At 44.2% G+C, this 12,300-nt stretch overlaps 2 protein-coding genes across 8 annotated transcripts in view; one reads left to right on the forward strand and one right to left on the reverse strand.

Annotated features, from left to right (window-relative positions):
* The window catches only part of THOC3 (THO complex subunit 3), a 35,284-nt gene extending 31,936 nt beyond the window's left edge, over nt 1–3,348 (forward strand). The window contains exons 7-8 of one of the 3 annotated variants that reach the window (XR_014491165.1): nt 1,370–1,410; nt 2,363–3,341. The gene's annotated coding sequence lies outside the window, so the exon portion shown is untranslated. Of the gene's footprint in view, nt 1–1,369; nt 1,411–2,362 lie in introns of all 3 variants that reach the window. The other 2 variants (XR_014491166.1, XR_014491167.1) reach the window with 2 other exon arrangements.
* The window catches only part of CPLX2 (complexin 2), a 152,772-nt gene that overhangs the window by 17,362 nt on the left and 123,110 nt on the right, over nt 1–12,300 (reverse strand). The window contains exon 1 of one of the 5 annotated variants that reach the window (XM_083352283.1): nt 9,685–9,910. The exons of 3 other annotated variants lie outside the window; for them this stretch is intronic. The gene's annotated coding sequence lies outside the window, so the exon portion shown is untranslated. Of the gene's footprint in view, nt 1–3,393; nt 3,698–9,684; nt 9,911–12,300 lie in introns of those variants that run through there. One more of the 5 variants, XM_083352285.1, reaches the window with a different exon arrangement.

The following is a 12,300-nucleotide window of genomic DNA, read 5'->3' on the forward strand; positions in this document are numbered from 1 at the left end:
TAAATGACTTTGTTGTTATATGCTGCCCATATGATTCAGTATTTGGTTCATGTAGTACTGCAGCGATATTGTTATGGAATGCGCAATCCAGAAGAACAGAAAATAGCAATAGCACTTAGACTTATATGCCACTTTATTGTGCTTTACAGCCCTCTCTAAGCGGTTTACAGAGTAAGAATGTTGCCCCCAACAATTTGGGTCCCCATTTTCCTTGGAAGAATGGAAGACTGAGTCAACCTTGAGCCAGTGAGACTCGAACTCAGCAATCAGCAGAAGTAGCAAAATATTTACAAGGATAATAACAGTGTGCATGCCATTCAGTTCTTTAAGGTGTATTTCAATTGTCCGCCCCCGAATCACCCCCCCTTCCCCAAAATATCTGTTTGAAGCAACTAGAAGTAAAAAAGAAGACAAAAGAAACTGGATTTTATCAGCCTCCTTTGCCATATAACTATACTATTAACCGATGCTCTCTTTATCATTTGGAATGTTTATGTCACTCCAACATTTGCAAACTTCCATTTGTAAAAATGTGGCCTGATTGGGGGGGAAAAACCCAACATTAGCTGATGTAGAGACCTTAATCTGACTCATTTGCTCTAATCTTGAAATGTGGGTTGCTATCTATCTCTAAAACAGGGATGCGGTGGCTCAGTGGGTTAGGACGCTGAGCTTGTCGATCAGAAGGTCAGCATTTTGGCGGGTTGAATCCCGAGTGCCACGTAACAGAGTGAGGGCCTGTTACTCGTCCCAGCTTCTGCCAACCTAGCAGTTCGAAAGCATGTAAAAATGCAAGTAGAAAAATAGGGACCACTACAGTGGGAAGGTAACAGCGTTCTGTGCGCCTTTGGCGTCTGGTCATGCCGGCCACATGACCACGGAGACGTCCTCGGACAAGCGCTGGCTCTTTGGCTTTGAAACGGAGATGAGCACCAGCCCCTAGAGTTGGAAATGACTAGCACGCATGTGCGGGGGAACCTTTACCTTTACCTTTTCTATCTGTAAGAAACTGTGCCAACAAAATAATAATAATAATAATAATAATAATAATAATAATAATAATAATAATAATAATAATAATAATAATAAATAATAATAATAATAATAATAATAATAATAATAATAAGTTGGAAGGGACCTTGGAGGTCATCTAGTCCAACCCCCTGCTAAGGCAGGAAACCCTATACCATTTCGGACAAATGGCTGTCCAGTCTCTTCTTAAAAACTTCCAGTGTTGGAGCATTCACCTCTTATGGAGGCAGGTTGTTCTACAAGTTAGTTGTTCTAACTGTCAGGAAGTTTCTCCTTAGTTCTAGGTTGCTTCTCTCCTTGACTAGTTTCCATCCATTGCTTCTTGTCCTGCTTTCAGGTGCTTTGGAGAACTACCTGTAATTGCTGTGGTGAGCTGAGGTGAGAAATCCATATCATCTCTATGCTAGTTTCTAAAATGGAAAATATGAACTGATTTCTTTAGATGTTGGGAGTAATGCATGTCCTTGTATGCATTTCCCCCCCCCTGCTGTTGACTTTCAGGCAGCCTCCCTTCTAAGTTGATCCTGTCCTGTCCACCATAGATTAGCTACTGCTGTTTCTTAGTAATTAAGATTATTTTGGAAGGCAGAGAACACTGCAGCGGTCCAGGTCACAGGAGATAATGGCTTGTTATTAGTGTGTTACACTTAACATCAATGCTCTATTTTCCACAGTGCTTTTAAGCCCCACCACAAAAGCAGTATTTGTAGTTCTGGGCTCTCTCTCTCTGATGCAATGCTTTGGTACAGAGTCAGTCCAAAGAAGAGGAGACTCATCTGAGCCAGTTGCAGCAACGTTTGGCAGAAAAGTGTCCCAAGTCTCTGTTGACTTGAAGGAGATGTAGCATTATTAAGCTACAGTCTGGAAGGACTGTATTCTGGAGGGATAGTCTCATTAACAGAAATGAACTTCCTTTAGATTAAGCACTGACAACGGCAACTTAATTTTTTTTAGAAACCACATAGAGAGAAGGAACCACCTTCATAGGAGAATGGAATTCCAATAGGATGCAGGAGAAGAGCTGGAATTGTTTTCCCCCACTTTGAGTACATACTGTCCGTGGGGTAGTCTATATCTTAATAAATGAGGCTCGGAAAATAAGGTCCGTATAATAATTCCCATTGAGCAATAGGCAAGATAAATCCTAGCAATAACAATAAGCCAGGGAATAATAACTGTTGGGAGACATAAAGGGCCTATGAGCTCATTTGTTGCAACTGCCCACTAATGGCAAATAAAACTGTTTAATATGTTCCGAGCCTACAGACCATCTGGCTGAATGCAACTTTCTTTTCACCAATCAGCAGCATTTGTATTTTGTGTTTTTCAGACTGTGGGAGAGAGACAAATTAATTATAAACTAATCAATAATGCACCTCAGAAATGAAAAAGAAGAGGCACGGAAGGTGATACTTTCAACAACTGAGTGATTCACTGAACAGTAGTGGCAAAAAAAAGTCATAAAATTGGGCGCAACTCAATTTTAACAAACTATCTTGCAGAGCAATGGAAATTCTGGTCTGAATTGTGGTCATAATCCGGGGAGTGTAAGGCAATTTCTCTTTTTTAAATATCATTAGGTTAAAAAGAAACTTTATAAGGGCTTACAAAATTATAGTAACAGTGCACAGTTAATAAGCAGTGTGGCTTTTTAAATAATTCATTAATGTAGTAACTAATGTATCCGTGAACTTTTACAGGATAAAGTTCTTCTTTATCACCACAATTACCTTATGTGTTACAATTTTAGTTCCAATATGTTTTATTTGTCACCATTTCTCTCACAAATATTCCCCCTTTTGTAACAGAAAAGTGGGGTTAGGCAAAAATTTGGCAAACCTATAACTAAATTTGACTTTCTCTCTTTAGAAAGAGTGTATCAGTTTGGTGTAGTAGTTAAGGCATCAGGCTACAGACTGGGAGACTAGGAGTTCTAGTCCCACCTTAGGCATGAAGCCGATCAGGTGACCTTGGGCCAGCCAGTTTCTCTCAGCCCTAGGAAGGAGGCAAGGGCAAACCACTTCTGAAAAATCTTGCCAAGAAAACTTTAGGGACTTGTCCAGGAAATCTGAAACTTGGACATGATTGAAAGGAAGAAAAATAAAAGAGACCCAACTATCTCTGCTGATATTTCATCATGCCAATAAATAGAATGGGATGTAGCAGCTAGATATTGTATAAACAGGACAGAGTGAGGATCCTGGTATAATGACTGATCATCACAATAAGAGAAATACACCCAGAGATTTTATGGAACTTTCTATAAACAGCTCCTGTCCATTCATCCTTGGACACATGCAGCAGAAGAGAGGTTTTTTTCCCACCAACATGCCAATAAGCTCTCTTCCCTCAACAAATCACCTATAGAGCTTCAACAGCTTGCTTCCTGTGTGAGCTGATGACAGTCAAGCAAGCCCCTCTGTAGATCTGCCAGGAATGCCAATTGCCTGGCCTCAGGACCAAGTTCTGCATTGGCTGCCACACACAGATTCAGAAATTAGTTCTGCTGTTGTGTTCTTTATCTGCACTGCCCTGTTAATTACACAAGCATGCTTGCTTCCTCCCCGCTGTCTGTGCATGCATGTCTCAATGTGCCTTCAAGACACACAATCGTACGATCTCCTACAAAGATGCTTCTAGAAAAAACACAAAGAGTAAAATTAGATTTAATATGTGCAAAGATGGACAACAATTATAATGCCAGATGGTGGGAAATTTAAGCCCTTTCTCTCTCAGGAGATTTGAGGAGCCTGAGGAAAACACCTTCTTAGAACGGAGATTTCCTTTGGATCGGATGTCTGATATTTAAATGGGACGAGATCATCATAACATGGGTGTGCTGCCTGACTGGTTGGGAATCATGGGAATTGCACTCTTAAGACATCTGGAAAGCATTAAGGAAGGAAAAATTGTGTTACACTTTGCAAGTAATGGTTTGATTGCTTACACATACCCCTTTCATTTTTATACCAGATCCTTGCATAAAATATTTACGTATAATACATATTTCCCCCTTTTTTTAATAGACAAATTTCTTTATGGTCTCTCTCCATTTCTTGCACAAGCACACATACGGTAATTTTTCATTGTTACACAGTCCACTAGAGGCTTTTATAATTATTTTCACTGGCTACACTTGCACACTCTCTCTTTCCCAACAATGCAGTTCTCTCCTTCTTCCACCCACACGGTGTCTACCAGCAGCCATACACTCATGCTGTCTTGCACAGAATGGACACATGAAGAGACATATACATCCATAGTTTCTTTCGCACCTATCAAACGCCCCCCCCTCCTCTTCCACTTCCTTTTCTGTCAGTTTGGTGAAAAACATGACTCTCCCTTTTCATTTTTCCTCTTGGCACACCTTTCACTGCCTTAAACTTCTTCAGCTTTCTCACATATGTGATATATATATTTATATGCACACGTATTTATGTTAAAGACACTTCAACTTGACTAAATAATGCACAGTGGTGATGTGGGGGAGGGGAACACAAGAAGGTAAGCTCTGAGTAGGCTGAAGCTGGTCAATTTACATTACTATTGGGCAATGGGTGGTAAGAGGAAACCATGAGGAAATACTATCTACGTTGGCTTTCAATCTATAGATTCATGAATCATTAAAATGCCGCAATGTGTGGGCCTCTGTATTGACCATTCTATCATGTATTTCTAGTGAGAGTAGTTTATTTTGACAGTATATAAGATTATGAGTATTTCCTCCTGCACATGACCAGCTCACCTAAGGCAGACAACCAATTTCCAAATTCTTTCACACAAAGATATTGTGATCTACCCAGTGTATATATATTTTAGCCAAGTAAATCAATCTTCAGAAATCCAGGTAACTCAACAGGGGTTTGCTTTTTCTACAAAACCCATATGCTTATCCTTTCCAATCCCGTCTCAATTCAGTAACGATTGAGAGAGTGAGAAATACTAGTCAGCTTTTTGCATAATGTGTGAATTGTGTGTGCAAGAGGGTGAATGACTGAATGAAATTCCATTTGGATACTGATTTCTAATCTCAAAGGAGCCACAGGTGGCAGCATCCTTCAGCATCTGTCTAGTTTTCCTACAGAAACTTCCATTGCAGAGTCTGGAACCAATGAAAGTCAAAAAAACCCAGCGGGATTTGGACTTTTGACACAAAGTAAGTAGATTGGAGGTTGGTTGACATAGCCATGTTTTGTACTGCACTGCACCAAACATGTGACCAATAAAAAAAAATCACAAAAAGACACGCAAAATGTTCTAAGACAGATTTAACCATTTTAAAGCAGCATCAAGAAATGTTACATTGCCAAACCTGCTAGTAGATTCCCCCAATTAAAACTATCCTGCAGCTGAAATGCTCCCTCTTTAACATTTTCAATAAATTCACGCACAGAATAAAAACATAATTTTTTTGACCCACCTGATTTAGGCTCTGCTTCCTACTCCCTAAAAGAGGGCTGACTCCTGCTTTCCTTGCTTACACATGTGCTGAACCTAAGAGCTATCTGTATTACATAACCACACTTTATTTACTACTGGGAAACAAACATATGGTCAAGTTGTGCCGAAGCTGCATTTTTTCTTTATGAATGTACTCAGGTGATACAATGTGAAAAAACAAACAAACACATTGTATATGCAACAGGTGCGTAAAGGTTGGGCTGTAGTTTTTAGTTTTTGTATATATAAAAGTCAAATAGGACACACGTAGTAGATAAAGGTCCAGCACAGAAACAAGCACAGCACTGAATTTGAGCCAAGATTCTCAATTCTTCTCTAACTCAGCCCTGATTTCAATATACTAAAATACACTGAAATATACTAATATACTAAGGATATAGTGAATGAATTTTACACATCAGCAATTTTGATATCAACAGAATTTTGGTAAATGGGCACACTAATAATCCTCAGTGAGTATGAGCAGTTAATGTGTAAATGGGGACATTAACATCCAAGGTCATCCCGAGTTTCCTCTCAAAACTCCAAGATTGAAAGTTTTGTTTCAAACAAAACCCAATATTTCTATGAAATTATTTACGAGAGGCACATGAGTTCCTATGACAAACATGTACACCCAGCACACAATTGATGCCGTTATTGTTAAACAGTGGTAGAAGTTAATGAAATATCAAAAACTGTAGAATATTCTAAGAGTAGTGCATGCCATGTTAGATTGAGTAGGAATGCTAAGCAACCTTTTGTAGGATCCACACTTATACATTATCTACAAATAATATGCTGTAAGATACATGAAAAGAGATACATGCGCAAAACAAAACAAGTACAAAGATGCTTATAAAAGTAACTTGCTACAAAAGTAAGAAACCAGAAGAGGTGCCTCAAATAATTTGAAAGCCATAACAACCATGATCTGAATGATGGAGGCAAGCTAGTTTGTGCTCTGGAGAACTGTTTGCACACAAAATATAATCCATTTGTTTTATATGGCAGGGAGATTCCTCCCCCCCCCCCAATTACCCAAAGTGTGGGATCCATATCTGTGAAATAACCTTTTCAAGAAATATTCTAGGTAGGAAAATGGGCAGGAGGATGAAGTAAAAGCATCCCAGAGAAACTATACAATTGCTTTTTCTTGGAGTATTTCATGGAAAGACTGGGTCTGAAGGTATTGGTTGATATTGGTATAAAAAAAGAAACATATCACTCAAGGGCTTTTTTTTAAAAAAAAGTTGTATTTGACATACTTTATGAGTGTCATATATGAATATTCACATACACACCCATACACGCGAATAGAAAATTGAGACGGAGAGATTCCCTATTTTATTTTTTTTGTTTTTTCCCCCTGCTGAAATCTGAAGAATTTTGAATCTCTGAGCCACCTTGCTAGGGGTCAGTGAGTCTCTTGCCGATTTTCTTAATATCTCAGGAGTTTGAAGATGAGATATTGCACCATTTGCAAGCTCCAACTGCTGGAAGGAGAAAGTGAGGTAAAAAGAGGGCGGGTTGGTGGTGGTAATCCACTATGAAGGGAAGCACGGGAGTCATGCAGCAAGAGCTTTCAGAGGGTTGGGGCAGAAAAGATGACTGGGGGGGGGGAGTCCAGATGGCTTCAGTCCCACCAACTGAACCTCACTGACTAAATGAAAAGAATACTACGGGGAACCTTAGGGTTCATTTCTCACAAAGCTGTCTGGCTGGACAGAGAAACTCTGTTCATTAGTTCATTAGTTCTCTAGCAGATGAATTAAAGCCATGGAGAGCAGAGACCTCCAAAACAAGAAACACCTGGGGGAGGTCAACCGCAAGCAGCCCCTGGGCAAAACATAAAAGTGGGCGTGGCTGGAAATCTCCTTTTCCCTATCCGGATAAAGATACGGACACAAGTTCTCCAAATACCTCACCCCAGGATTTTGTCTCATTTCCTGAGCCAGAGGAGCAAGTGAAGGAAACCCATGGAACGTTTTTCCCAGGTTTTTACTTTTGTGCAGCTAAAGCTGTACTACTTATGATCCTGAAGACGGGCTTTTTCTGGCTTTTCAGTCCACCCCAGTTTGGATAACGTCATCCAACAAATGTGACATTGAAGAGATATTGTGTACTCAAATGAGGGATAGGGAAGGGAGATGGTGGCGGCTAAAATCTACAATCTCGTTACGGTTGAGCCAAAGCTGGTTCTTCTCCATCCAGACCCAGACCAGCCTTGGCAGTGTCACTTGGCTGGCCTGGGATTGAGTATCGCCAGCATTTCATTCCTGTCAGTGAGAAGCCTCCCATCTGGGCAGAAGCCTGCCCTATTGCCCTTCTGTAAGGCTGGGAAGACACGGCCCTCCTCCTGGGCACTGGGTTGGGATGTTAGCAGGGCAGTTCTGACATTTTATTTATTTATTTTATTTTAATTCCATTTATATCCCGCCCTTCTCCGAAGACTCAGGGCGGCTTACAAGCGTAGCAGTAGCCTTCATTCTATGTATATGCCTGCTTATTAGGGCTTTCACCCCCCCAAGCGGCATTATTACAAAGTCAGCTTAATTGCCCCCAACAATCTGGGTCCTCATTTTACCTACCTCGGAAGGATGGAAGGCTGAGTCAACCTTCAGCCTGGTGGGATGCGAACCTGCACTAATTGCAGGCAGCTGGTGTTACTTAAGGAGGCATTAGCCCACTGCTCCACCAAGGCTCTTGGTCCTCTCCCTTCAGTTTTCACTCTCTAACTTCTGGTCCATTTCTCCCGCTCCTGATACACGGCGAAGACCGTGCAGTTTTCCCTCACCTTCCCTCTCCGCATCCCGCAAGACATGGGCATATCCGCCTGGTGTTTTATTATGAGCATCGAGCATCGACGCAGTTTTAGTTTTTTTTTTAAAAAAACAAATTTGCTTTTGTTTGCCATTCAGAGGCTCTTAGATAGCTGGATGAATAAATGAAGTGTTTCCACCTCTTGCTCACTGGCCACCTGTCTCATATCTCCAGAGTTTGCCTTCCTATCAACGAGCAGGTGCAACAATTGTTCATTTATTTCCACGATTCACCTTTCACTGGCCGGTTCCAAACTACCAGGATGACGGTGGGAGTTGTGGGGAGTACAGGTGCACAGAGCAATAGGAGAAATGGGCAGAGCAGCCATCCGAGCCCTGTGGACCCGTGTGTGTCAATCTTTCTGGGACTTTCAGCATTTCCTAGGGCTCATGGAGGGGGGTGGGGGAGGGTGTCAATCCACCAGCTACCAGGTAGGTCGGTGCCTTCTCGTTTGCTTGGAAGACCGCGTGTGACAGGTTGTAGGCAAGTTAACTTCACTGCACACGACACCCCTTTTTTCTCCTCTCCCTTCAGTTTTCACTCTCTTAACTTCTCCCGGTCCATTTCTCCCGCTCCTCATACACGGCGAAGAAGACCGTGCAGTTTCCCCTCACCTGCCCGCTCCGCATCCCGCATTCTCCAACCACCATCCGCACTGCCGACTTATTCAACATGCAGAGCAGGAAAGCTCGCGGCTCCGATCCGCCCCGGGTAGCGGGCAGAGACCGCAGCCTCCCTGCCGGGTCTGCCAGCCTCGCTTCCCGCCAACGAAGCAGGGAGCTCAGTCCCAGAACTTGGGACAGCTCCTGCCCGGGGAAACTCCCGGCTTCCGGCGGGGCGATTCCCAGCACAGCCTCCAGGCAGCGGACACAGAGAGGCGGCAAGCTGGGACCCTGCCCGGCGCGCTCGGCCAACTCGGCCCGCGCGCTGCAAGTTCCCGCTCAGGGCTTTAACTCAGCGTTTCCCAACCTTAGGAACTTGAAGATGCGTGGACTTCAACTCCCAGAATTCCCCAGCCAGCATAGCTGGCTGGGGAATTCTGGGAGTTGAAGTCCACGCATCTTCAAGTTCCTAAGGTTGGGAAACGCTGCTTTAACTAACCGAGGCGAGGAGCGCTGGCGGGGCAGCCCCGAAACCTCTCGCCCTACTCAGCCTCGCAGAGAGGCTGTTGCGGCAAGAACGTACAAAACCCCCCCACCAACCCCCGGTTTCGCCACTCCACCACCCCCCCCCCCCCACCCCGGCCAGGGCGAGCTTCCCGAGGCGACTCTTGGCTCTGCGGGTTCTTCCCTGGACGCTCCGCGGCTGGAGAGACCCCTCCGTCCGTCCCCTGGCGGCCCGCCCCTGCCCTTCCCGCGGGGCTCCCGCCTGGCCCGCTGGCCCACTCACCGCAAGCCCGCGGCCGGGAAGAGGGAAGGGGCTGCCTCTCTTCGGTCTCCCGCGGCGCCCAAAAGCCCGCCTCCCGCTCTTCCCGCAGCCTGACGGGACCGCTCCAATCACTCCCCTGCAACCCTGACGCGCCTGCCCGTCCGTCTCTCTCTCTCTCTCTCCCCGCGCTGCCTGACGGAGTGGGCCGGCTCCGGATGCTGGGGATCCTGCGAGGGGCTCAGCCTCCTCGGTCTCCCTGGCTGCCCGGCTCGCTCTGCCCCCCCCCCCACCTTCGCATCTCCCCGCCAAGCAAGGGCATTCCTCCTTTCCCCCTCCTCACGTCTCCCCTTTCGCCCCGCCCCGCCCCCGCCCGGCTGGCTAGTACGAATCACGCGTCCGAGCTCTTAGAAGCTCTTAGAGCCTTGGTGGAGCAGTGGGCTAATGCCTCCTTAAGTGACACCAGCTGCCTGCAATTAGTGCAGGTTCGCATCCCACCAGGCTCCAGGTTGACTCAGCCTTCCATCCTTCCCAGGTAGGTAAAATGAGGACCCAGATTGTTGGGGGCAATTAAGCTGACTTTGTAATAATGCCGCTTGGGGGTGTGTGTGAAAGCCCTAACAAGCAGGCATATATACATAGAATGAAGGCTACTGCTAAGCTTGTAAGCCGCCCTGAGTCTTCGGAGAAGGGCGGGATATAAATGGAATTGAAATTAAAATAAATAAATAAATAAATAAATAAATAAATAAATAAATAAATAAATAAATAAATAAATGTAGAGTAGCCTTCTCAACCGATGGCTCGTTTGGCTCTCTGCCCCCCCCCGGCAATTAGGCACAGAGCCACCGACACGGACCGCTGGCACTTCGGAGGGAGTATTCCACCAGCCCCCCCCCCAAGCGTATGGCTGGGTGTGGGTGTAACAGGTCAAGGATGCCAGTAGGGGAAACCGCTATCACTTTGCAGCTCCTGAGACTGGTGTCCGTAGGACCCCTTTGCTTTTCTGCAAACCTTAAAGGTGATTGCAAAATATTGAGGGACAAGGCAAGGACAAACCCACACCCATACCAGGGGGGGAAAAAAACCCCAGTCTTACTAAAAGTGTCAGGCTGCAGCTAAGTGAAGCAGCGGGATACAGTTTGCCCAAGCAGAAATCACATTAGCCCTTTCTTTCCCTATTCAAGAACTCCCAGGGAGCAAGCCAGCTGGTCAAAAGCTTCTCTGGTCACTAGTGGGACTTTCAAGAACAGAGAATTGCCCTGGGGAGGATCTGGTATTTTTCAGACAGATCCTCTGAATCTAAAAAGCTGAATTTCATCTCACTTTAACAGGGTTCCCTGAAGGACGAACTCTGGTGTGCCACTATCCTTCACCTCATTTGTAGCACTGGGATAGTAATCATGATTACTATCATGAAAGAGATGAGACTGAGCAAAAAATACATCACAAGAAAAAAAAGAGAGAAACAATTTCCTAATCTCTTTACTTTAAGGAACCTCAACAGGTGGCAGCATCTGACTGACCTGTCTAGGTTTGCAGGCTGAGCCCTGGTTAGTCCTTGGTAAGAAAGTAAGAAATTCCAAGCCCAGAGCATGATTTTTAAATTTTTTTACACGTGTGTTTATGGAGTCACCAGTCGTTCAGCCAGCTCAACTTGAGGATATCTTTATTTTCTCTCTCTCTTTTTATGGAAGGATTATTTATTCTTAAAGTTTGACTAAGCAGCTGGCACAATTAGTATGTAAAAGAAGCTCAGATTGTGACTCCATGGATGTGCACAGACAGTGTCCTTGAGGGCAATGTGGAAGGGGTTCCTTTTTCCTAGGCAGGAGTTTCCTTGATTTTCTAGTCGGCAGGACTGCCTATAGGCCTGGTGGTATGAAGGACTCCTTCTGGGCAGGAATAATGGGGATACTTGTCGGGTATCAGGAGAAAATTGTGGGGCACTGATTAACAATCCACCATGACTGGGAGAACAAAATGCTGAGGTTCTTTCAGGTAAAGAGCATAGGAAATGGTTTATCATTACAGGTAGTCCTCGAGTTACGACCATGACTGAGCCCAAAATTTACTTTCCTAAGTAAAACATTTGTTGGGTGAGTTTTATGACCTTTTTACAACCCCATTTTATGACCTTTCTTGCCACAGTTGTTAAGTGAATCTCTGCAGTTGTAAACTTAGTAACACGGTTGTTAAGTGAAACCGGCTTCCCCATTGACTTTGCTTGTCATAGTCACAAAAGGTGGTCACCTGACCCTGGGACACTGCAACTGTCATAAATATGACTCAGTTGCCAAGCATCTGAATTTTGATCAGGTGACCCTGGGGATTCTGCAACAGTCGTAAGTGTGAAAAACAATCATAAGTCACTTTTTTCAGTGCCGTTGTAACTTTGAACACTCACTAAATGAACTGTTGTAAGTCGAGGACTGCCTGTATTATTATTTTGCTGTTTTGCATGGAACATGCATTGCCTCTTTTTTCCTAACATATTTATATCCTGTCCAGATTCTCTTTTGATTTTTGGTTACAATGGATTAATGTGGCTCTACTCCTACAAAGTCCTGAATATTAACTCTGGAAGCTGGTTGTTGAATACCAGGGTTACAATTAATCCAGAAAGGTAATAAGATATAA

This window comes from Vipera ursinii, assembly GCF_947247035.1.
Source record: "Vipera ursinii genome assembly, chromosome: 2".
Classification (NCBI taxonomy): domain Eukaryota; kingdom Metazoa; phylum Chordata; class Lepidosauria; order Squamata; family Viperidae; genus Vipera; species Vipera ursinii.